Genomic DNA, 26,867 nt, shown 5'->3' with positions numbered 1-26,867 from the left:
GGGATTTTTAGGGCTTTTGAAAATATGAGAGATAAAGAGAGATATATGTGATATGTTATATGGAGGAACATGTTTTTATATTTTATTGATATATCCTATATATAGAGCAAAGGCAAAGTCATGCTTGTTTATAGGTGTTTCACAAATAATTATGACTAGGATCATGACTCTAAAGTCTCCCAAAGAAATTTGGGAATACTTGAAAGCAGAATATGAAGGCAACGAGAAGATTCGAGGCATGAACGTTTTGAACTTGATAAGGGAGTTCAAGGTGCAAAGAATGAAAGAGTCAGAGACAATTAAAGAACACTCAAACAAATTGTTGGGTATTGTTAACAAGATAAAATTAATGGGAAAAGAGTTTCAAGATTCACTACAAAAAAACATGTAAATACCGACGTTTATTTTTGTAATTTACGTCATTTTTAACTGTCGTTATTTACTTGAGCGACGGTTTCCTGAAATGTCGTAATTTGTGTCGTCCCAAAGTATAATACGGCGGTTATAGATGAACCGCCGCAACAACCGTCATTTTATACAACGTATAAAGTGGCGGTTTAAAGAGGCAAAAAGCGTCAGTTAAAGCTGACGTAATATTTTCACTGGATGACAAATATAATGTGAAAAACGACACTTTAAACTGACACTATTATCATTATATTATGACATTTTTAAATGTCACCAATTTAATTAATTACAATTTATTATGAGATTAATTACGTTATTATCAAATATATCAAATGACGTAATTTTAATATTTAATTATTTATTTTTTTTAATATTTCTCTAGGATGCCTCATTAATTCGTCTTGGTTTTTTACTGATGCATGCCATGTCATAGAATCACTTGTCTTAGGAGACATAAATAATCTTTGCAATCTCGGCTTTAAAGGAAAATAACGCAATATCTTTGCATATTGTTTCTTATTTTTATCTTTCCATTTAGACATCTTACACCGTTTACATTCTTCTAAGTCTTCATTCTCTTCACCCCAATATAGCATGCAGTCTTTTGGGCAAGCTGGCATTTTGACATAGTTAAGACCAAGCTTGCTAATTGAATTCTTGGCCTCGTAGAATGAGCTAGGAAACTTAGCATGTTCAAATGCGTCCTTTAGCAACTCTAGAATCAATGTCATTGCTTTGTCACTCATTCTACACATGCACTTTATATGATATAACTTCAACATGATTGATAACTTTGAATACTTTGTACAACCATCGTATAATGGTTGGTTATTTTCCTTCAACAAAGCATCAAAATCTATATTTCCTTCATCACGCATCATATTAGCTTGCACACCATCATCTTCGGTAGCCCTGTCAAAATCATTAACATCATTTCCCACAAACCCGAATGCATCATTCAACATGTCTTCCATTGGATTTTGAGATTCTAAAAAATCTTGAACCACATTTGCACTTCTACCAGCCATGGAATCACTTACACTTGGTCCTTCACCATGCATATACCATGTTTTGTAGTTTTCAAGAAAAGGTCTGCATGTTAAGTGTTCTAGAACCGCATCCCTAGTTTGCCATTTATTGAAACCACATTTTGAACATGGACACTTAATAACACGACCATTACCATGTTCAAAAGCAAAATCCAAAAAAATATTCAATGGTGTTTCGTGGTTTAGAAGTCCACGATTTATCTATTGGCATGACTACAAAATAAACACCAAAGAAAAAAATCATTACTTAGGAAAGAAATCATACAAACAAGAGGAAGGTGTTCTATCCTCAAAACAAATAAATGAAAGAGTTAACTAAAATAATTAGTTAACCAAAGTATTCATTCAAAGCAATTATAAAATAAAGGACAAAACATATATATTTTATCCTCAAAACAATTAAATGAAAGAGTTAACTAAAATTATTGAATTGCAAAGAACATGACTTAAGCTCAAACCTTGATATTATATGAAATAAGCTGGACAAAGTTTGCAGCAGCTTTAACTTTCAAGTTGTCCAAGTTTTATCCTATACAAATAGAGAAGGTATATATCAAATTGGAGTTCATGCCATGTAATATCCGATTAGAGAGAAAAAATTGCTGCAGATCCATGCAAACATCAACACCAATAATGTACCAACATAAATAACTAGTATGCAGAACCCCAAAAAAGAATGTATTTGTTAATAAATTTCAGCCAAAAATACAGAATATGAAAAGAATATGCATTGAAGAAATTAGTCTAATTATGCAGCTAATGTAGCAGAATAAAACAGATAAAATAAGTGAAAAGAATATGCAACATAAATAATCTTACATAATCATTTTCCTAGAAACCACAACAGTGTCTTTGGAAAAAAAAATATATACAATCGAAACTTTTAGGCATGATGTTTGGAGAACCATGATGTTTGGAGAAATAATTCATTGCACATAAGCATTGTCCAAAAAACAACAAAACACAGAAGGGGAAAAGTTATGTCAATGCAAAGACCTTAATTATATCTCTACAAGTTTAATTAACAAAGCACAGATAATTATATCTCTACAAGTTTAATCCTTGCAGTGTGTGACATCAAATTCACCCCCACAAAGTAAATAATTCTCAGCCTATAAACATGGCATATCATGTTTATAACCAACACATCTGACAGTATCACATACATAGAGATGTTAACCTTGACAAAATTCTTTTATAAATCTCACGAATGAAGCCACTTGGCAATTAACATTTCTTAATTAATGTGAGTTATACAAAAAATAAAAGATACTAGGAGGAGAAGTCTTGGTAGCCGTAATTTGTGTTGGGGATAAGATTAACGCTCCATCCAAGTCAATAAATAAATTGAGCACGAGCCCTGTTTTTTTGGTGACCATAGCTTGAATAGATTTAAAGAAAAGATTAAACACCAATGGATGTTAATAAACGAGTCTACCATATAACCGTGAGCTAGCACTTGATTTTGATTCACTTCTTCAAATAGTCACTTCTCAACCCAATCCATTTGTATCTGGAACAATGGACTAAAATATACATGATAAGACAAAAAAGAAAAAATATTAAACTTGTTTCTAAAGTTTGCCAGGATTTTTTCAAATCCAACCCCAAAAACTGACAATTGCAAGTGACAAGTGATCCGCAAGCACAAGCAACAACAGCGAACTATGTACGATATGAAGATGAAATGCAATCAACACAATATGTCAATGCCACTCAAGCTCGACAGAAATAAAGCCATTCATTCATTCAAGATATTTTGACAAGGTATAGACATCACAAAAATGTTGCTCGCACAGAAAACCCTAATCATAAAATTGGCCACTCAAATCAAAAATAGGCAAGATTAAATTCAAAAACGCAACAATACATTGATGAATGTCATACCAGAAACAGAAAAGGAGTGGACTGAGGCGCAAATGCGAGCAATCGAACCAAATAACCCAATCGAGCAAATGCGAACTGCGGCAATCTGAGGCGCAAATGGAGGTGCAAATGGAGGCGAAGGAAGGAGAAAGGAGAAAGAGGTGAAACAAAAGAGGGGAAACGAAGAGGAGAAAAGGAGAAAGGAGAAACGGAGAGCGAACGGAGAGGTGAGCGAACAGAGAGCGTCACATCCAAGGATCCTCGCCCAGCTAGAATGGCAGCAGCGAGAATGGCGAGGCTGCGGAGGAAGGAGAGGAATCAGATGGTCTGAGAGGCGTCTGGCTCGTCGAGGAATAGTTCCTCAGGCACAAGGAAAGCACTATGGAGGCAATCGACCACGATGCCGAGCATGAGAGCGGAGATGAAGGTGGAGCTGACGCTAGTGATGAACACGACGAAGACGGTGAGCCCAATAACTAGGGTTTCAAAATCTTTAACCGATACAAAGCTCAATTGATTTGTGTGGTGTGTTGAACTTGCTCTTTTCGGTGGGTTTTTATCTCTTTATCCTACTCTGTTGCGATTTAAACATTTAAGAGACACTAAATCAAACACTCATTTAGTCTGTCCAAAAGAATATGAATTCAAGTTTTTTAAATTTCAATTTTCTATAATTTTGATAGTTTTATTGTATAATTAGGAAAATTTATTGAAACAATTTTAATTTATTGTTTGATGCAGAGTATTTTGCTGGAGAGAAAGAAAGTGTTTTGCAAGTAAGTTCATGTTTTGCAAAAGGTGCAATGGTGCTTATCATTGTTCGGTCTGCAACCTCCTCATAAGGTAGAGTTTGTAACCTTACTAGTGAGCTTAATATTAATTTTATACTAATGTTGGGAATTGAATTGGGAATTGTTGTTGAGTTAAATTCCTGATGTGAATATGACCTGAATTGGTTACTGCTGCTGTCACATAATTTTTACTGTCACAGCTTAAAATTTTTTGCGGCCATGTGATTTGATGTTGTCATAGTCCAGTAAGGGTAACTGTTGTTGTTGCCATGTTTGTGTCACAACTAGTTTGAATGAAATTCTTGGACCTGTGCATAGCATTTTAATATAGCAAGTAAACGCCATTTGAAACCAAGTATGAATTAATTAAATACACTTGCATAGTTTGAGCATAAATTTACTATGTCTCAATTTAAGTTGATGTGAATTTGGTTAATAACTCTGTTTTTATGTTGTGCTGATTTGCTTAACGTTGCCAGTTGGATTCACGAATACCAATCATATAGTTCCTTTGATAATACAAAAGTAACTAGTTTATTGTTATTTTAGTCAGTTTTCATTCATAAATTGATAAACTAATATGAAATTAAAAAGATAAATATAACTGCTGGAATATGGTGCAATAAGGAGAAATGAGCGGCACTAATAAAGTGTTTAAAATTAATTTATATCTGTTACCACAAACAGTTTAGAATTAATAGTGATAAGTTTTGTTATCAATTTTAGAGCTAAAGCATCACTTCTTTTTTTTATATGATTTTTGCCTTGATGTAGGTAGTTGACTTTTCTTTTCGGCAATATTTTCATAATGTTTCTTTCGAGTGCTCGTGAATCTATAAAAAGTAATAATACATTATTTTTAATAATTTTGTTAATGTGTTTTAATATTACTATGGTGTAATGTACATTGTCAGTATGCTACCAGTTTTTTTATATTTTATTTTAACCGTAGTTTTCAATCACGTACCAATTGTTAGGAATTGTTTTGCAGTTCAATTTTGAAATGCTAGAGTGGGAGGGCAAGGATTTCTTAAAAGATGTTCTGTATCCAATCTAAGGCCTATAAACGTGAAGGTTGAATATTTCATTTTTCAGGTGTTTCTGCTGTAGTCCAGGTTGAAAGTCTTCAATGCTATGCATTTCTTTTATAGCCTGGAACTAGATAGATAGAAACTTGGACTTTTAGTTGACTTTTATCTACACTCTTTAAGAAATAATTAAATTAATAGTTAAAGAAAATATTTTGGAAGAAAAGTAATAATTTTTGTCTTTGTCAGTTTATTAGTAAAATCTATATTTTTAATATTTATTTTTTATCATAAATATTAAAGGTAAGTAGGGATATTTTAATGTATGATCATGTATACAGCTTTATAGTGTGTATTGTACCATGGTGTTAAGTTTTATAATTGTTGAGTAACTTACGAGAATAAAGTTACTAGCTATTAAAAGATAGTTACGAGAACCCTTAGAGCACACAAAATCACTTGACGAAAGCAGGTTGCTCTCTATTGTTTTTCCAAATTGTTTTGATGGTATCTTATGTTGCTTCTCGATTGTAGAGCATTTATGTAAACCAACAGATTCAAAGACACATTTTCTCCTTTTCGTCGAAGGGATGTCTGGCTTCATAGTTTTAGCATTTGTTATTTCTCTCCTTAACAAATCATTTGGTTTGCTTAGATGCCAAGTCCAGTACACCACCAATATTAATATTAGAATTTTTAACATCTAGTTGACCCTTATAATGCTTAGGAAATTTTTTTGCAGTCTGTTAGTATCCCCATACAAAAAAATCATTGGCATCATCATTAAAAACAAATGAGACACAATTATTGCATTGTATTTACAAAAAATACCTTTTGAGCTTGTCCATGAGCCACAGTAAATTCCTTAAGTGCTTGAAAAACTCTACTTAGAAAATTTTAGTATAAATTCCTTTTTCCACAACTTAAATTGGAGTTAATTTTGAATGTGTGACTTCATAGGTATTCTTCCTATCTTTAATTTATACACATGTATGTATCTATGCATTATTTTGAATATGATTTTATGTTTAAGGTGAGGTCATACATTTTGTGTTGTATCTTTTATCTATAATTCTATTTTTTAAGCTGATGTCGCAATTAAATGTTCACAGCAGTTTATCATAGTATAAAGTGGTTGTTGTTTTACAGGGAGAAAATAATGACAACTGCAAGGAAAGAGAAAAAGAGAGAGAGGCTCGAAGAGAAGAGAAGCCTAAGAAAGCAACTTTGTTGGAAAAGGTGAAAGTCAATCCTAATGTTACTCATACACATAATGTTGGAAAGGGTTTATCGGTACAATAGGATAAACCCTTGAAGGAAATATGTTATATTATGAATTTCAGATTTCCATTTATTTTTAGTGAAAAGTATTTTGTATTGCTGGAGAGAAGGAAGTTAAGGTTTGCTTATTAGGAAAGAAATAGAGGATAAAATGGTGTTTCTAAAGGTGACAGTGATTGAGGACAACAACCACCTTTTAATAGGAACTGATAATAACTGGTATGAGCAGTCATGTACTGTTAGATGCTAGTATAATAATATCAGTCATGTTGGCAGTTCTGGGTAGAATATGTGCTAGAAAATAACTCGCATTGCGTCAGCAGTTCTTTATTAGAATTAGATACTACTGTGATGACAGTTATTCGTAGAGAATAACTGATGGCAGTTATTTAGAAGTTGTAGAGTGTGTAATTAGGCAAAGGGGATTGCTATTTGCAGTTTGTTTGCCGAGAATAATACTCTGTGTAGGATGTCTGTCGGACAGCAAGTGCATTGCTTTGCTACATTGTTTTTGATTTCATGTTCTGCGTGCTGGTTCACCTATTGGTGCTCTATCACTTTTAGATTCTAAAGTTTTAGCATTTTTTGCTGTGGAAAAAAAAATCTGATTATGTCTTTGTTATAAGAAACATTTAATTTGCATTTACTTCAAATTAAGCATACTACTTGACTGTAACAATGTTGCTGGTCTGTATACAATAATTATAGTTAATGAGTTCACATTTGACCAAATTTTTTCTTATTCAAAGTTTGAATAACCAGTTACCTAGTTCTATTTATTATCAATGTTTGGTTACTTATTCACAGGTTTGCACACATGCTCTCACAAACACACATATAGTTATATTTTATGCTTATCTATGGGTACATCTTTGATCTCTTGGTAATTTTTCATCAGCTTGAAGATGGGGATTCTATTGCTGCAAGCATGCTGCAGGGCTCTCAAATTAATAATGAAAAAGAAGCTGGTTTAATAACTAATTCCATTAATAGTGTCACTCAACTGAAGGAGAGGTTGTCAAGTCATAATCCATACAGAGGCAAGTCTGACTCCGTTAGGTTTGTTGAGTATTGGGTTCCTGTACAAATATCTAATATGCAGCTTGAACAATATTGTTCTATTTTACTGTCAAATGCTTCTATTCTGCGCTCCTCATCAAAGGTTGATAGCATTGAGGCCGTTCGTGATGTTCTTATATTAACTCGGAAGGTTAGGTTTTACTTTCTAAATAAATTGCATGCATATCATAACATCAAAAACAATATAAAGTTGCATGAAATAATGTATTTATTATTATTAGATGTTTAGTGCTAAACTGTTAACAAGTTCTTACTACTGAGCGATATAATTACAATGAGTATGACATCAATATAATCAATTCAGTATTATTAATAAAAATTGATTTTGTTTTATATTGAATTCATTTCAACATCCTATGCTGCATATGAATTGATGCTAATTCTGATTTGGTGTTTCTGATTCATAATTAAAATGAATTTGATATACTAACGTGTACTTTTTTATATTTGATTTGGTGTTCCTTTTTATTAACTCCAGAGCTGTCAAGTGTTTGTGTATTTTCTTAATAGTTTATTTTTATTGTGGTATCTCTCGACAGTGTTGTAGTCATCCCTAACAAGGGTCTCGAACCGTCTCAGTATCTTGATTTTGATTTAAAAGCAAGTGGCAAGTTGCAACTTCTTGATTCAATGCTTGAGGAGTTGAGAAAAAGTGATTTAAGGGTGCTCATTCTTTTTCAGGTACACATTTCAGACTGTCTACCCATTAAGTCATTAAATTTACATCATCATCTATTAGTTTCTTTAGCTTCATAGTTATCAATCACAATGAGGAGTGGCTGACCACAAAAATGTTGTAGTTGGGTGACTTTCATATCAAAGATTTTATATTATAGATATATAAATGCCAAAAACTATTCACAACTATAGGCACATTCATATTAACTGGCATGAGAACACTGGAATGAAGTGATAAATAAAAGACGGAATTAATACATAAGAATGGAACACATAAGTTACGTGTGAGGAGAGTCAAAAGAAGTTGAAAAAAGTATGAAGGCTTTCGAGCAAAGAGCTGAGTGAACAGAGATCCTTATATTGGAGAGCAGTGGTCTATTAGAAAATACTTGGCTTAGCTGGAAATGATACTGCTGAGCTAGGATAGATGAGAGATGAAAGCAGAGGTCATACTTGTTTTTTGTTGTAAAGAAGTTGAGGATGCAATTCATGTTTTTGAATAAAAATACATGTATTCTACACGACTGTGAAAAAGTGAATCATGAAAATACTGCAAAAATGGATTCTATAGCTAAAAAATTTGAGGTGTGGGCAGGGAGATGGTTTTTGGCTGTGATGTCATGGTTAGAGTCATGTAGCTTCCTAGGTTGATGTGTTATGGAGACAAAAGACTTTACGCCGCTCAAGAGCCTAAGAATTTGAAGGGACTAATATTAAATTCTATTAGTTGGTATAACAACACTACCCTTCAACGTGAGATCCCTAAATTGTTCTAGAGAAGTCCTTTTGTGAATGCATTAGCTAACTAGAGTCTTGAAGGGACCTACATTGTATCTAGGGGTGTCAAATTGAGCTAATCTGACTCACATGGGTTTACTCACTTCGGGTTGAGTTAAATACGAGTTAGCTCAACCTGACTCACTTTTTGGTGAGTAAAAATTTTGCAACCCGGCTTGACTCAAGCTGTGGTGGATTAGTGTGTTGATGCACTTAAAGATGTTTTGTTCTTTCAATTTTTTTTAATATATTCATCGCAGTACAAGCAAAGTAAATTGACTTGACTAATTTTTTATAGCAATATGATAAAAAATCTGGACAAGAAAAGAACAGAATTGGCTTTGTACATTTTGCAGAGAGGTCCAATGCTATGAAAGCACTGAAAGATATGAATTAGAAGGTAGCACATTGTCCAACCTTGTGTGATTGTTTTTGTGAATGTTTGTCAATATTCATTAGCTTTATTCTATGTTTCAGGTAAAGTTTTAGAGTGCTCTTTGGCAAAGCCACGGTCTGATCAAAAGTCTGGAGGGTCAAACACACAGAAGTTAGGACCAGGATTGCTTGCAAGTTATCCACAACATGTCGGTTATGGTTTGGTTGGCGGTGCCTATGGTGCACTAGGTGCTGGATATCATGCTCTAGGTCTTGCACAGGTGACATTTTTTCATTTGTTTTTCCATTAGATATCTTTAGCTTGTTTCCAGATCTAACATCACTATATTATGGTCTTTATTTTTGTGTTAACAGAAATCACTGTATTGATGCTAAATAATGGAATTATAGAGCTACTAACTTCTACAGAATCTAAATCCTTATCGAATTGCATTTAAAGATGTTCAATAATATATTTCAAATTACATTAGAAATCATGCATATGCTACATGAAGTACTATTATGGTGTTGTAGCTATCTGATATAATTTTCGTGAAATTTATTGGAAAATTTTTGTCGATAAATTATAATTAAATTTTTTTCATTCTCATCCACTCAACTTGAATCCTGGATTATGATTAATCTTTCTTTTCATTACATTGTAAGATGGATCCAAGGCATACTGTAATTCCTGAACTTCTTTTCTCAAAATTATCAAAGTCAATTGCCTCCTGAGTTGACTATGTTCAATCCTACACCAGTAATGTTTAAGACTGGATAACTTCTTTTATTTTTCAGAGTTTACATTTATAATTATGATTCACATTTATATTGTAGGTTTCTGATCAAGAGAGTGTGCCAACTAATACAACAAGTTCTGTACATGAGGAAAATCATGTGATAGTTGAAGAATATAATATAATGTGGAAGTTAATGAATCATTTTATGTTTTGAGAACCATTGCAGTACTTCATGATAGTTTTTGCTGACTAATATTGTACTTGAATTTGAATTTGAATTCGTATATTTGTTATACTTTGATATACATTTAGTCATCTATAAATAATGTCAATTTGATGAGTTTATATCTATTTATGTATAATTTCATTAAATATAGATTAAAAAAATAGAATAAATGTAAATAATTGTGATTGAAAAAATATATATGAATACATAAATGATAAATGAGTAAAATAATATAATAATAATAATTTAAAAATCTATGGTACTTTACAGAGGTTTTGAAACCTATAATATTTTATGGAGGTTTTGAAGCCTAGGGTATTTTAGGGGGTTTTGAAACACATGATATTTTATGGGGGTTCTGAAACCTATGTTATTTTATGGAGGTTCTAAAACCCATAGTATTTTATGGAGGTTTCAAAATCCACGATATTTTACGGAGGTTTCAAAATTCATGGTAATTAATCGGGATTTTAAACCCACAAAACTTAACTGAGGTTTTAAAACTTATGTTAAATACAAGAGGATAAAAAACCTCCGTTATTGATTGGTGCTTCCTGGGGTTCGTAAAAACCCTGGTTAATACATTCTCCAGGGATGATTTAGCGGGAGAAATCGAAACTCCAGGTAAAGAACTTAGTAGAGGTTTTAACCCTGAGTAATGTAAAAATAAACCTCCGTTAAAAATATTTTTTCTTGTAGTGTTCGTAACGTTAATGGACTTAATTTAAAAAAAAAAATCTATATTACTAAATCAAAAGAAGATAATTCAAATTTGATTACAGAATTAGCAGGTAGTCTAATATTTACTTTCTCCAAGAGAAATACAATTTACTTAACAATAGATTTGATGAGAAAATACAATAAAAATAAAAATAAAAAACGCTATTAAATTATTTTAAAACAAGAGTGCAGTAAACCATATAAATAAAAGGATAACGATAAAATGGTTTTATAAAATTATAAAATTATGAAATTATGAAATTATAAAATTATAAAATTATGAAATTATAAAATTATAAAATTATAAAATTATAAAATTATAAAATTATAAAATTATAAAATTATAAAATTATAAAATTATAAATTATAAATAAAATATATATTTATATATTTTGTAATTTTGTAATTATGGAATTATATATTTTTATAATTTGTTAATTTTTGTAATTTTATATTTTTAATTTTTTTTTATAATTTTCGAGTTACATGTTTTATATTTTATAATTTTTTTTTGCAACTTTTTTGTAAATTTAAAAATTATTTTCTTTAAATGCAATCAATATAGGAAAAGATCAAGTCATAACCGTCTTTTGTAACAAATAATATTTGTAACATTTATGGAAAATGAGAGTGCAAGATAACTGTCACATCATAAAGTTAACAGACACACTTAAGAGTAGGGATTCAATTGAAAAGTTTTAAATTTGAAGGAGAGACCATAACAATTTATTGGGGACGCCAATTAAAAGTTCCCAAAGAGAGACTTAAAACATAATTAAGTCTTTATTTTAATGTATAAAAATTTTAAATTAAATTTAAAACGTATTAGTCAACTTAAGTATTAGTTCAGAGTGTAAGGTCGTGAAAGAGATTTTTTTTTTCAAATTCTACTTATTTTAAGGGTATTTAAATTTCTAATAATTTAACTAATTGAAATACTTTAAAAAATATTTATATTTTAAATATTTTTTAATTTCTCTTTTCAAACAAAGCATTTCATTACAAAAAAATTTAAATTCTCCAAAAAAAATGAATTGCTTTATTAGAATACTCTATCCAACTACACCTTGAGGTTCTTTCAAAAACATAAGATTCATGTCATTAATAGTGCACATGATTGAAGTTGCATATTCTAAAATGTTGTGATGAAGCTCGGAACATTCAAAACATCACATAATCAATCAGTTTCATGGGATAATATCTTCCAAATCGTGACAGATTCCATATTGATAAAATCAGGGCATTTGATGGAACATAACAATAATCCAATGACACTAATATTACTGTAATATTGTATGAATATCATAATTTTAATCAATTATAATCTAATTTACATTAATCAATTAATAGAAGTTAGACAAAATAATCATAATGGTGGTGTGAGTATGCCATTGATAAAATTATCTCAAGAACAAAGACTCTTGGTGTTCAATAGAAGGAGAGCAATGATTTGAACAAGAAAATGAAACAAGATAACAACACAAACACAATTGCCAAATTAAAATGAAGGAAAACAAGAAGAATATGGAAGCATAAGAAGATGGTAATGGAGCAAGGGAGCATGCCACTCATAGTGGGGCCATAAGGCTAACCAACCCTTGGAGATAAGTGATGTTGTGTCGTCACTTGATTACTTAAGACAAGGCAAAGGAGAACCTCCACTCCTTGGAGGAAAAGCTCACGAAAATGTGGTTGAAACAATATAGAAAATACTCAAATTGATCAACCATCGTACATGTCAAAGAGCACCCCTTAAATAGAAAGTTATAGGGGCCTCTAAACAAAAACCAAAAGTGCAAAAGGGTAGCTAAACAATTACAAAACTCTAGCCTCTAGAAACTAGGTTAAACCTAATACATAAGATGACAAAAATGGAGTAGACTAGGTGGTCTCTTTGTGTGAATTTCGTCCAAGGTACAAGGAGGACCATATGCTCATGTTGCTTTATGTGTTATGCTTTATGTTTTCCTCTCTCATCCACATCACACATGTTTTATGCTTTATGCTTTCCATGTAGACATGTCTTAATCCACTCCCATTAGTGTTCATTCTCTCCTAATTACCATAAGCAAACCTACAAAACAAATAAATAAGGATTACCATGTCAACTAAGGTCAACTCAAGTCAATAGTCAACAAGTCCATCAAAGTCAAGTCAACCAAAGTCAACTTAGGAAAATTCAAACATAATGAAAGCTAAGACAATGGAAGGGATTAGGTAACTCCCTATCTAAACATATGGGTTCTCCAAACCATATGTCTTGGGCCACTATCCTTGGTAAGGGTCAAGCCTACATCATCCTCCCCTTCTTTGAGAGAATTTGACCTCAAATTCTTGAAATCCTTGTTGATGGAGCTTGACTTGAGTTGAGGAAGTAATTTCTCTTGAGATCTTTCTCCATCTTTTCTAAGGGTTCCAACCCTAGCCTTGGAGAGGCCATGTTACTTTTATAAGCCACTCTTCCTCTCTTGCTTGTGCCTTTGTTCTTCTTTCTTGGTTTGGGAAGAAGAGGAAGAATGGTGGTGCACATCTTGCTTTGGAAAACTCTTTTTGTAGGCAACTAACACCTTGGTAAAGACTTGCCCTTTTTCTTTTTCTTCTTTTTCTTCTTTTATTATATTTTCATCCTTATTAACTACTAGAAATCATAGAGGTAGTAAAGTGATCTTTTTCCCATGTATGAAAAAAATGTATTTGTTGGTATGGCCATCATGTAAAGTTGTTCATCAAATTGTCATGGCCTACCTCGTAAGATATGTGTGACTTCCATGAGAACATCACATAGGACCTCATCTTTGTAGCTTCCTATTGAAAAGTTAATTAGGACTCGTTTATTGACATTTATTTCTCCCTCCTTACTTATCCAAGTAAGCTTGCAAGGCTTAGCATGAGGAATGATTTCTAAGCTAAGTTTTTCCACCAACCTTGTGCTAACCACATTGGTACTACTTCTTCCATCAATAATTAAAGAGCAAATCCACTTATTAATGATGCATCTTGTTTGAAAAATGTCTTATCTTTGAGTTGGCTTACCTCACTTTGAACTTGGTCTATCATGTGCCTCACTAACATAGAGACTCCCTCACAAGTTTTAGTTTTACTAGAGTCACCCAACTACAACATTTTTGTGGTCAGCCACTCCTCATTGTGATTGATAACTATGAAGCTAAAGAAACTAATAGATGATGATGTAAATTTAATGACTTAATGGGTAGACAGTCTGAAATGTGTACCTGAAAAAGAATGAGCACCCTTAAATCACTTTTTCTCAACTCCTCAAGCATTGAATCAAGAAGTTGCAACTTGCCACTTGCTTTTAAATCAAAATCAAGATACTGAGACGGTTCGAGACCCTTGTTAGGGATGACTACAACACTGTCGAGAGATACCACAATAAAAATAAACTATTAAGAAAATACACAAACACTTGACAGCTCTGGAGTTAATAAAAAGGAACACCAAATCAAATATAAAAAAAGTACACGTTAGTATATCAAATTCATTTTAATTATGAATCAGAAACACCAAATCAGAATTAGCATCAATTCATATGCAGCATAGGATGTTGAAATGAATTCAATATAAAACAAAATCAATTTTTATTAATAATACTGAATTGATTATATTGATGTCATACTCATTGTAATTATATCGCTCAGTAGTAAGAACTTGTTAACAGTTTAGCACTAAACATCTAATAATAATAAATACATTATTTCATGCAACTTTATATTGTTTTTGATGTTATGATATGCATGCAATTTATTTAGAAAGTAAAACCTAACCTTCCGAGTTAATATAAGAACATCACGAACGGCCTCAATGCTATCAACCTTTGATGAGGAGCGCAGAATAGAAGCATTTGACAGTAAAATAGAACAATATTGTTCAAGCTGCATATTAGATATTTGTACAGGAACCCAATACTCAACAAACCTAACGGAGTCAGACTTGCCTCTGTATGGATTATGACTTGACAACCTCTCCTTCAGTTGAGTGACACTATTAATGGAATTAGTTATTAAACCAGCTTCTTTTTCATTATTAATTTGAGAGCCCTGCAGCATGCTTGCAGCAATAGAATCCCCATCTTCAAGCTGATGAAAAATTACCAAGAGATCAAAGATGTACCCATAGATAAGCATAAAATATAACTATATGTGTGTTTGTGAGAGCATGTGTGCAAACCTGTGAATAAGTAACCAAACATTGATAATAAATAGAACTAGGTAACTGGTTATTCAAACTTTGAATAAGAAAAAATTTGGTCAAATGTGAACTCATTAACTATAATTATTGTATACAGACCAGCAACATTGTTACAGTCAAGTAGTATGCTTAATTTGAAGTAAATGCAAATTAAATGTTTCTTATAACAAAGACATAATCAGATTTTTTTTTCCACAGCAAAAAATGCTAAAACTTTAGAATCTAAAAGTGATAGAGCACCAATAGGTGAACCAGCACGCAGAACATGAAATCAAAAACAATGTAGCAAAGCAATGCACTTGCTGTCCGACAGACATCCTACACAGAGTATTATTCTCGGCAAACAAACTGCAAATAGCAATCCCCTTTGCCTAATTACACACTCTACAACTTCTAAATAACTGCCATCAGTTATTCTCTACGAATAACTGTCATCACAGTAGTATCTAATTCTAATAAAGAACTGCTGACGCAATGCGAGTTATTTTCTAGCACATATTCTACCCAGAACTGCCAACATGACTGATATTATTATACTAGCATCTAACAGTACATGACTGCTCATACCAGTTATTATCAGTTCCTATTAAAAGGTGGTTGTTGTCCTCAATCACTGTCACCTTTAGAAACACCATTTTATCCTCTATTTCTTTCCTAATAAGCAAACCTTAACTTCCTTCTCTCCAGCAATACAAAATACTTTTCACTAAAAATAAATGGAAATCTGAAATTCATAATATAACATATTTCCTTCAAGGGTTTATCCTATTGTACCGATAAACCCTTTCCAACATTATGTGTATGAGTAACATTAGGATTGACTTTCACCTTTTCCAACAAAGTTGCTTTCTTAGGCTTCTCTTCTCTTCGAGCCTCTCTCTCTTTTTCTCTTTCCTTGCAGTTGTCATTATTTTCTCCCTGTAAAACAACAACCACTTTATACTATGATAAACTGCTGTGAACATTTAATTGCGACATCAGCTTAAAAAATAGAATTATAGATAAAAGATACAACACAAAATGTATGACCTCACCTTAAACATAAAATCATATTCAAAATAATGCATAGATACATACATGTGTATAAATTAAAGATAGGAAGAATACCTATGAAGTCACACATTCAAAATTAACTCCAATTTAAGTTGTGGAAAAAGGAATTTATACTAAAATTTTCTAAGTAGAGTTTTTCAAGCACTTAAGGAATTTACTGTGGCTCATGGACAAGCTCAAAAGGTATTTTTTGTAAATACAATGCAATAATTGTGTCTCATTTGTTTTTAATGATGATGCCAATGATTTTTTTGTATGGGGATACTAACAGACTGCAAAAAAATTTCCTAAGCATTATAAGGGTCAACTAGATGTTAAAAATTCTAATATTAATATTGGTGGTGTACTGGACTTGGCATCTAAGCAAACCAAATGATTTGTTAAGGAGAGAAATAACAAATGCTAAAACTATGAAGCCAGACATCCCTTCGACGAAAAGGAGAAAATGTGTCTTTGAATCTGTTGGTTTACATAAATGCTCTACAATCGAGAAGCAACATAAGATACCATCAAAACAATTTGGAAAAACAATAGAGAGCAACCTGCTTTCGTCAAGTGATTTTGTGTGCTCTAAGGGTTCTCGTAACTATCTTTTAATAGCTAGTAACTTTATTCTCGTAAGTTACTCAACAATTATAAAACTTAACACCATGGTACAATACACACTATAAAGCTGTATACATGATCATACATTAAAATATCCCTACTTACCTTTAATATTTATGATAAAAAATAAATATTAAAAATATAGATTTTACTAATAAACTGACAAAGACAAAAATTATTACTTTTCTTCCAAAATATTTTCTTTAACTATTAATTTAATTATTTCTTAAAGAGTGTAGATAAAAGTCAACTAAAAGTCCAAGTTTCTATCTATCTAGTTCCAGGCTATAAAAGAAATGCATAGCATTGAAGACTTTCAACCTGGACTACAGCAGAAACACCTGAAAAATGAAATATTCAACCTTCACGTTTATAGGCCTTAGATTGGATACAGAACATCTTTTAAGAAATCCTTGCCCTCCCACTCTAGCATTTCAAAATTGAACTGCAAAACAATTCCTAACAATTGGTACGTGATTGAAAACTACGGTTAAAATAAAATATAAAAAAACTGGTAGCATACTGACAATGTACATTACACCATAGTAATATTAAAACACATTAACAAAATTATTAAAAATAATGTATTATTACTTTTTATAGATTCACGAGCACTCCGAAAGAAACATTATGAAAATATTGCCGAAAAGAAAAGTCAACTACCTACATCAAGGCAAAAATCATATAAAAAAAAGAAGTGATGCTTTAGCTCTAAAATTGATAACAAAACTTATCACTATTAATTCTAAACTGTTTGTGGTAACAGATATAAATTAATTTTAAACACTTTATTAGTGCCGCTCATTTCTCCTTATTGCACCATATTCCAGCAGTTATATTTATCTTTTTAATTTCATATTAGTTTATCAATTTATGAATGAAAACTGACTAAAATAACAATAAACTAGTTACTTTTGTATTATCAAAGGAACTATATGATTGGTATTCGTGAATCCAACTGGCAACGTTAAGCAAATCAGCACAACATAAAAACAGAGTTATTAACCAAATTCACATCAACTTAAATTGAGACATAGTAAATTTATGCTCAAACTATGCAAGTGTATTTAATTAATTCATACTTGGTTTCAAATGGCGTTTACTTGCTATATTAAAATGCTATGCACAGGTCCAAGAATTTCATTCAAACTAGTTGTGACACAAACATGGCAACAACAACAGTTACCCTTACTGGACTATGACAACATCAAATCACATGGCCGCAAAAATTTTTAAGCTGTGACAGTAAAAATTATGTGACAGCAGCAGTAACCAATTCAGGTCATATTCACATCAGGAATTTAACTCAACAACAATTCCCAATTCAATTCCCAACATTAGTATAAAATTAATATTAAGCTCACTAGTAAGGTTACAAACTCTACCTTATGAGGAGGTTGCAGACCGAACAATGATAAGCACCATTGCACCTTTTGCAAAACATGAACTTACTTGCAAAACACTTTCTTTCTCTCCAGCAAAATACTCTGCATCAAACAATAAATTAAAATTGTTTCAATAAATTTTCCTAATTATACAATAAAACTATCAAAATTATAGAAAATTGAAATTTAAAAAACTTGAATTCATATTCTTTTGGACAGACTAAATGAGTGTTTGATTTAGTGTCTCTTAAATGTTTAAATCGCAACAGAGTAGGATAAAGAGATAAAAACCCACCGAAAAGAGCAAGTTCAACACACCACACAAATCAATTGAGCTTTGTATCGGTTAAAGATTTTGAAACCCTAGTTATTGGGCTCACCGTCTTCGTCGTGTTCATCACTAGCGTCAGCTCCACCTTCATCTCCGCTCTCATGCTCGGCATCGTGGTCGATTGCCTCCATAGTGCTTTCCTTGTGCCTGAGGAACTATTCCTCGACGAGCCAGACGCCTCTCAGACCATCTGATTCCTCTCCTTCCTCCGCAGCCTCGCCATTCTCGCTGCTGCCATTCTAGCTGGGCGAGGATCCTTGGATGTGACGCTCTCTGTTCGCTCACCTCTCCGTTCGCTCTCCGTTTCTCCTTTCTCCTTTTCTCCTCTTCGTTTCCCCTCTTTTGTTTCACCTCTTTCTCCTTTCTCCTTCCTTCGCCTCCATTTGCACCTCCATTTGCGCCTCAGATTGCCGCAGTTCGCATTTGCTCGATTGGGTTATTTGGTTCGATTGCTCGCATTTGCGCCTCAGTCCACTCCTTTTCTGTTTCTGGTATGACATTCATCAATGTATTGTTGCGTTTTTGAATTTAATCTTGCCTATTTTTGATTTGAGTGGCCAATTTTATGATTAGGGTTTTCTGTGCGAGCAACATTTTTGTGATGTCTATACCTTGTCAAAATATCTTGAATGAATGAATGGCTTTATTTCTGTCGAGCTTGAGTGGCATTGACATATTGTGTTGATTGCATTTCATCTTCATATCGTACATAGTTCGCTGTTGTTGCTTGTGCTTGCGGATCACTTGTCACTTGCAATTGTCAGTTTTTGGGGTTGGATTTGAAAAAATCCTGGCAAACTTTAGAAACAAGTTTAATATTTTTTCTTTTTTGTCTTATCATGTATATTTTAGTCCATTGTTCCAGATACAAATGGATTGGGTTGAGAAGTGACTATTTGAAGAAGTGAATCAAAATCAAGTGCTAGCTCACGGTTATATGGTAGACTCGTTTATTAACATCCATTGGTGTTTAATCTTTTCTTTAAAATCTATTCAAGCTATGGTCACCAAAAAAACAGGGCTCGTGCTCAATTTATTTATTGACTTGGATGGAGCGTTAATCTTATCCCCAACACAAATTACGGCTACCAAGACTTCTCCTCCTAGTATCTTTTATTTTTTGTATAACTCACATTAATTAAGAAATGTTAATTGCCAAGTGGCTTCATTCGTGAGATTTATAAAAGAATTTTGTCAAGGTTAACATCTCTATGTATGTGATACTGTCAGATGTGTTGGTTATAAACATGATATGCCATGTTTATAGGCTGAGAATTATTTACTTTGTGGGGGTGAATTTGATGTCACACACTGCAAGGATTAAACTTGTAGAGATATAATTATCTGTGCTTTGTTAATTAAACTTGTAGAGATATAATTAAGGTCTTTGCATTGACATAACTTTTCCCCTTCTGTGTTTTGTTGTTTTTTGGACAATGCTTATGTGCAATGAATTATTTCTCCAAACATCATGGTTCTCCAAACATCATGCCTAAAAGTTTCGATTGTATATATTTTTTTTTCCAAAGACACTGTTGTGGTTTCTAGGAAAATGATTATGTAAGATTATTTATGTTGCATATTCTTTTCACTTATTTTATCTGTTTTATTCTGCTACATTAGCTGCATAATTAGACTAATTTCTTCAATGCATATTCTTTTCATATTCTGTATTTTTGGCTGAAATTTATTAACAAATACATTCTTTTTGGGGTTCTGCATACTAGTTATTTATGTTGGTACATTATTGGTGTTGATGTTTGCATGGATCTGCAGCAATTTTTTCTCTCTAATCGGATATTACATGGCATGAACTCCAATTTGATATATACCTTCTCTATTTGTATAGGATAAAACTTGGACAACTTGAAAGTTAAAGCTGCTGCAAACTTTGTCCAGCTTATTTCATATAATATCAAGGTTTGAGCTTAAGTCATGTTCTTTGCAATTCAATAATTTTAGTTAACTCTTTCATTTAATTGTTTTGAGGATAAAATATATATGTTTTGTCCTTTATTTTATAATTGCTTTGAATGAATACTTTGGTTAACTAATTATTTTAGTTAACTCTTTCATTTATTTGTTTTGAGGATAGAACACCTTCCTCTTGTTTGTATGATTTCTTTCCTAAGTAATGATTTTTTTTTCTTTGGTGTTTATTTTGTAGTCATGCCAATAGATAAATCGTGGACTTCTAAACCACGAAACACCATTGAATATTTTTTTGGATTTTGCTTTTGAACATGGTAATGGTCGTGTTATTAAGTGTCCATGTTCAAAATGTGGTTTCAATAAATGGCAAACTAGGGATGCGGTTCTAGAACACTTAACATGCAGACCTTTTCTTGAAAACTACAAAACATGGTATATGCATGGTGAAGGACCAAGTGTAAGTGATTCCATGGCTGGTAGAAGTGCAAATGTGGTTCAAGATTTTTTAGAATCTCAAAATCCAATGGAAGACATGTTGAATGATGCATTCGGGTTTGTGGGAAATGATGTTAATGATTTTGACAGGGCTACCGAAGATGATGGTGTGCAAGCTAATATGATGCGTGATGAAGGAAATATAGATTTTGATGCTTTGTTGAAGGAAAATAACCAACCATTATACGATGGTTGTACAAAGTATTCAAAGTTATCAATCATGTTGAAGTTATATCATATAAAGTGCATGTGTAGAATGAGTGACAAAGCAATGACATTGATTCTAGAGTTGCTAAAGGACGCATTTGAACATGCTAAGTTTCCTAGCTCATTCTACGAGGCCAAGAATTCAATTAGCAAGCTTGGTCTTAACTATGTCAAAATGCCAGCTTGCCCAAAAGACTGCATGCTATATTGGGGTGAAGAGAATGAAGACTTAGAAGAATGTAAACGGTGTAAGATGTCTAAATGGAAAGATAAAAATAAGAAACAATATGCAAAGATATTGCGTTATTTTCCTTTAAAGCCGAGATTGCAAAGATTATTTATGTCTCCTAAGACAAGTGATTCTATGACATGGCATGCATCAGTAAAAAACCAAGACGAATTAATGAGGCATCCTAGAGAAATATTAAAAAAAATAAATAATTAAATATTAAAATTACGTCATTTGATATATTTGATAATAACGTAATTAATCTCATAATAAATTGTAATTAATTAAATTGGTGACATTTAAAAATGTCATAATATAATGATAATAGTGTCAGTTTAAAGTGTCGTTTTTCACATTATATTTGTCATCCAGTGAAAATATTACGTCAGCTTTAACTGACGCTTTTTGCCTCTTTAAACCGCCACTTTATACGTTGTATAAAATGACGGTTGTTGCGGCGGTTCATCTATAACCGCCGTATTATACTTTGGGACGACACAAATTACGACATTTCAGGAAACCGTCGCTCAAGTAAATAACGACAGTTAAAAATGACGTAAATTACAAAAATAAACGTCGGTATTTACATGTTTTTTTGTAGTGAATCTTGAAACTCTTTTCCCATTAATTTTATCTTGTTAACAATACCCAACAATTTGTTTGAGTGTTCTTTAATTGTCTCTGACTCTTTCATTCTTTGCACCTTGAACTCCCTTATCAAGTTCAAAACGTTCATGCCTCGAATCTTCTCGTTGCCTTCATATTCTGCTTTCAAGTATTCCCAAATTTCTTTGGGAGACTTTAGAGTCATGATCCTAGTCATAATTATTTGTGAAACACCTATAAACAAGCATGACTTTGCCTTTGCTCTATATATAGGATATATCAATAAAATATAAAAACATGTTCCTCCATATAACATATCACATATATCTCTCTTTATCTCTCATATTTTCAAAAGCCCTAAAAATCCCAACAATTTTGACCCTTTTTTAACTACTAAGTTGTTGTTTTTGAGTCATTTAAACAATACTTAACTAATTTTTTTCGGGTTCGAAACTTATCCCATTGTGTTTAACGGTGGGAATCCTAGAGGAAAGAATATTAATCATATTTTTTTCACACCAATAATATCACTATTAAAATTCAAAAATTGGAATGTTGTGTTAATTCTGACCCTTTTTTAATGACTAAATTGTTGTTTTTGAGTCACTTAAACAATACTTAACTAAATTTTTTTAGATTCAAAACATATCCCATTGTGTTTAGCGGTGGAAATACTAGAGCAAATAACCTAATCATATTTTTTTTCACAACAATAATATCACAATTAAAATTCAAAAAGTTGTGATGTTGTGTTAATTTTACCCTTTTTTAATGACTAAGTTGTTGTTTTTGAGTCACTTAAACAATACTTAACTAATTTTTTTCGGGTTCGAAACTTTTCCCATTGTGTTTAGCGGTGAGAATACTAGAGGAAAGAATGCTAATGATATTTTTTTTGCACCAATAATATCACAATTAAAATTCAAAGAGTCGAAATGTTGTGTTAATTTTGACCCTTTTTTAATGACTAAATTGTTGCTTTTGAGTAACTTAAACAATACTTAACTAATTTTTTTTCGGGTTCGAAACTTGTCTCATTGTGTTTAGCGGTGGGAACACTAGAGGAAAGAATGTTAATCATATTTTTTTTTCAAACCACTAATATCACTATTAAAATTCAAAAAGTTGAAATGTTGTGTTAATTTTGACCATTTTTTAATGATTAAGTTGTTGTTTTTGAGTCATTTACTTAACTAATTTTTTTCGAGTTCGAAACGTATCCCATTATGTTTAGCGATAGAAATACTAGAAAAAAAGAATGTTAATCATATCTTTTTTTCATCTATAATATTACTATTAAAATTCAAAAAGTCAAAATTTCGTATTAATTTTGACCCATTTTAATTGACCAAGTTAGTTTTTTTAGTCACTTAAAGAATACTACCACCCATGTTCTCCTCTCATAAAGTCCGATCCATATTTCTATCCACACCCTGTCTTTTTCTTTTTCACCTAAAAATCCTTATCCACTGTATCGACTCCACGTGGCAGATTTTTTCGCTTTCCACATCTCACACTAACACACACTTCTCTAACCCACACACAATTTTTTTGACGTTTTTTCACACACTCCTCATCCTAACAAACTTCAGAACAACAGAACAACACACGAAAAAAAAAAAGATAACACCTCCCCACTCATTCACGAAAAACCTCACCGGAACCAAACCCTCACAGAACACTCCCCTTCTACAATTTCTATCTCTTGTCGCTCCTCCTCCGTAAGCCGCCACGCCTCAGCCTCCTGAAACCTCATCCACCACGACCATCAGCGTCAACTACCAAAGCTCGCGAACTGGGCCTCTGACGGCAAGATCCGCCGCTCGCCCTCGCCAACTACTGTTGGAACCTCACTAGTGCGGTACCTGAGCCCTAAGCTGCCAGTCGCCATTTTAATAGGTCTCAAATTCAGTCCTTCGAAATCAAGTTCGTGCGTGAAGCACGAATCTTCAACTAGAAATTTGAGAAGCTCAAACCCGTTGCCGAGGAGGTCGAGCACGTGGTGGCGCTAATGCTTCCCCTGTGAAGGTCAAAGACGGTGTTGTGATTGTCCTGTGAGATTTTTATCGTCATTCATTATAAAATTGTAGACATTTGTTTATTTTGATACATTTTTGTGTTTGGGATTGGTATTGGTTTGGGTTCTAAGATTTTCAGTGATATGATATGGTTTTCCAGTGAAGTTGTAATTGCACCTTTATTGTGTGTTTATTGGTTTAGGTCTTTCCTATATATATATGTGATTATGTGAGTATTTAGGCTATAGAAAGAGGGTTATGGATACTGATGTGATGGATTTGTTTACAAATAAAACAGTCAAGAATTACAGAGTACATTGAAAAATTTTGGAGAAGGGTTTTGGGTGAAGATAAAGAGTGAAAGAGATCTAGAGATAGGGAGTGAAATGGGGTCCATTGTTTGTATAAGTGATTTGTTTGTATAAGTGATTTGTTTGGTGGTTATTCTGTGATTTGTGTAATGAGTAATTGTAGTATTGCAGACATTACTAGTAAACAATGAAGACAACATTACACTAAAATAACTTCAACGAGAGCTTTGTTACCTTTTAATATTATTTCTTTTTTATGCTTATTGAGTTTTTAAATGATTGAAGTTGTAATATGCTAGAGTTGCTCATGCCTAATCAATTTGAAAGTCTTGGAGCCAAGCATCAGTAATTTACATATAAATGTTGCCAAGAGAAAAGAATGTACTTTACTTTTGAGTGAAATGAAAAGAACAGTCTTTTGATAACATGATAACATGATCTGTCTTAGTTGCCTACTTTGTGAAAGAGCTATGGTGTAAGCATTTTAATTATTGAGAAATTTTTTAGCACAATACGATGTGAGCCATATTATGAAACTCTAATTTCTGTGTGCAGATTTATGATTTACTAAAAGAGAATCACGTGGTTTGTCTTGTATGCAGCTTTAAGTATCCATGCTTATATGTCTTTTAGCTTTAAAGTTATTGTATTCTTTGTTATTTCTCTCTGATAATGCTTGAATGGTATGTTGCTAGCCTTTATGTCAACATACTCTGTTTTGTGGAAATAAAATTTGGAATGAAATGTTTCTCCTCCCTTTGTTTACCTTTATATCAAACAATAGCCCCATCTTACCTTGTGTCTAGGCCTAACCCCAAGTTTCAATCCGGGGATTATTCTACAAGTGGTTCTTACTTCAATTAAGGATTGCGGCTTAAATTGATTTTTTTGGGTCTTATCAGCCAAAACTGGAGGTATATTTGTTTGTCACCTCGGCCACCTCAGCCCAAATGCTAGTCACCTCGGTGACCTCGATCCAAATGTTCGTCACCTCGGCCCAAAAAAATCAATTTCACATATAAACCATGTTTGATGAACTTGATTGCATAATTGTGTGCTGAATTGATGTTTGGAATGTGTGATTGGGTATATGATTGAGTGTGGGCATGAATTCTGGACTGTTGCATGTGAGAACAGATTGGGAATCTGGTATTTTCGCCTAAGCGAGCAGCTCTCGCTTGAGCGAAAACACCAGAAACTCATTCACGCTCAGATAGAGCAGAATGGATTATGTCGTGAGGAGTAGCAGGAGGTCCTAGTCTTTGGACTTGATCAAGTCTTAGACGCGAAGGAGACTTACCCTGGGAGTGGTTGGGTGATAACCCCTTGTGTCCAAACTCTACAAAGTTTGGGAACCTTCATAGGTGCAAGCCACCAAGAGATCCGATGTCGCTTACATAATAAGGATATCGAGTCTAGAGTAATATATTTGTACTGTGTTGTGGTGGCCTATCTGATTCTGGTAAAAATGAGAAAGATTGCATGGTTTGTTTATAATTGAATTGCATGAATTTCTTATCAAATTAGCTTACCCTTGCTTCCTGTGTGTTTGTCTCGTGTTGTATGTTTTCCTTTTGCGATGATCACCTATTCGGTGGGAGCAAATGTGGTTGCATTGTCAAAGGCGCTTTTGGAGGATGAAGAACCATCATTTTAGTGTTGAGGAGAAGGTTTGCAATGGGAGCTTTAGTAGTGGTCAATTTAAGTATAGAATTTATTAGTTTAGTTTAAGTGTATAAGTGATATATTTTTATAGTCATATCTTTTGTAAGACCATATTAATATATTTTGTACACTGGATTATCTGTTTTGGAACTATGATGAAACTCCCTATTTTTATTAGTTTTAAGTATTGGGATGTTACATTAAATGGGTGTAAAATAATTTTAGGTGTCAAACGGGTGTTGAATAATTTTAACTGTCAGATGGATGTAAATATAATTTAGGTGTCAAATGAGTGTAAGAATATTTTAGGTGTCAACTGGGTGTAAAAAAAATTTAGATGTCAAATGGGAGTAAAAAATTTATAGGTGTTAAATGGGTTTAAAAAAATTTTACGTTTCAAATGGATGAAAAAAAAATTTAGGTGTCAAATGGGTGTAAAAATATTTTAGGTGTCAAATGAGTGTAAGAATGTTTTAGGTCTCAAATGGGTGTAAAAAAATATTAGGTGTCAAATGGGAGTAAAAATATTTTAGGTGTCAAATGAGTGTAAATAAGTTTTATGTGTAAAACGGGTGTAAAAATTATTAGGTGTCAAATGGGTGTAAGAAAATTTGAGGTGTCAAATGGGTGTAAAATAATTTTAACTGTTAAATTGGGGTAAAAAGATTTTAAGTGTTAAATGGGTGTAAATAGCTAAGTGTCACCACCTGTGTCTGAAACTGAAACCCAATGGCACCATCAAAGATGGAAGACCGGAAGGTTTAGGTAAATAGCTATAGAAGCAAGGTACCAGAGCTATCC

General features: G+C 32.5%; 4 long non-coding RNA genes across 13 annotated transcripts; 2 read left to right on the top strand and 2 right to left on the bottom strand.

Annotated features, from left to right (window-relative positions):
• Window positions 1–772: 772 nt before the first annotated feature.
• Window positions 773–3,605, bottom strand: LOC114171660. The gene is made up of 3 exons (XR_003601615.1): window positions 3,345–3,605; window positions 1,916–1,986; window positions 773–1,670 (listed from the first exon to the last, which is right to left on the bottom strand). It is a non-coding gene; the product is annotated as an uncharacterized LOC114171660 (long non-coding RNA).
• On the top strand, window positions 3,521–10,380 carry LOC114171658. Of its 6 annotated transcripts, none has more exons than XR_003601605.1 (9): window positions 3,521–3,786; window positions 4,065–4,166; window positions 5,106–5,229; window positions 6,292–6,381; window positions 7,322–7,633; window positions 8,043–8,184; window positions 9,257–9,358; window positions 9,436–9,614; window positions 10,171–10,380. It is a non-coding gene; the product is annotated as an uncharacterized LOC114171658 (long non-coding RNA). The 6 variants fall into 6 exon arrangements; XR_003601604.1 differs by having other exon boundaries at window positions 3,528–3,871; XR_003601607.1 differs by having other exon boundaries at window positions 3,529–3,871; window positions 5,106–5,209.
• A 2,137-nt stretch (window positions 10,381–12,517) lies between these two features.
• LOC114171659 lies at window positions 12,518–18,917 on the bottom strand. 5 transcript variants are annotated; one of them, XR_003601611.1, is made up of 6 exons: window positions 18,653–18,917; window positions 18,273–18,374; window positions 17,209–17,332; window positions 16,057–16,146; window positions 14,805–15,116; window positions 12,518–14,394 (listed from the first exon to the last, which is right to left on the bottom strand). It is a non-coding gene; the product is annotated as an uncharacterized LOC114171659 (long non-coding RNA). The 5 variants fall into 5 exon arrangements; XR_003601610.1 differs by having other exon boundaries at window positions 18,568–18,898; XR_003601613.1 differs by having other exon boundaries at window positions 17,229–17,332; window positions 18,568–18,898.
• A 1-nt stretch (window position 18,918) lies between these two features.
• On the top strand, window positions 18,919–19,807 carry LOC114171662. The gene is made up of 2 exons (XR_003601616.1): window positions 18,919–19,094; window positions 19,456–19,807. It is a non-coding gene; the product is annotated as an uncharacterized LOC114171662 (long non-coding RNA).
• Window positions 19,808–26,867: the final 7,060 nt, after the last annotated feature.

Source organism: Vigna unguiculata, unplaced genomic scaffold, assembly GCF_004118075.2.
Source record: "Vigna unguiculata cultivar IT97K-499-35 unplaced genomic scaffold, ASM411807v1 contig_313, whole genome shotgun sequence".
NCBI classification, from domain to species: domain Eukaryota; kingdom Viridiplantae; phylum Streptophyta; class Magnoliopsida; order Fabales; family Fabaceae; genus Vigna; species Vigna unguiculata.
This window is presented reverse-complemented; position numbering and strand designations above follow the sequence as displayed.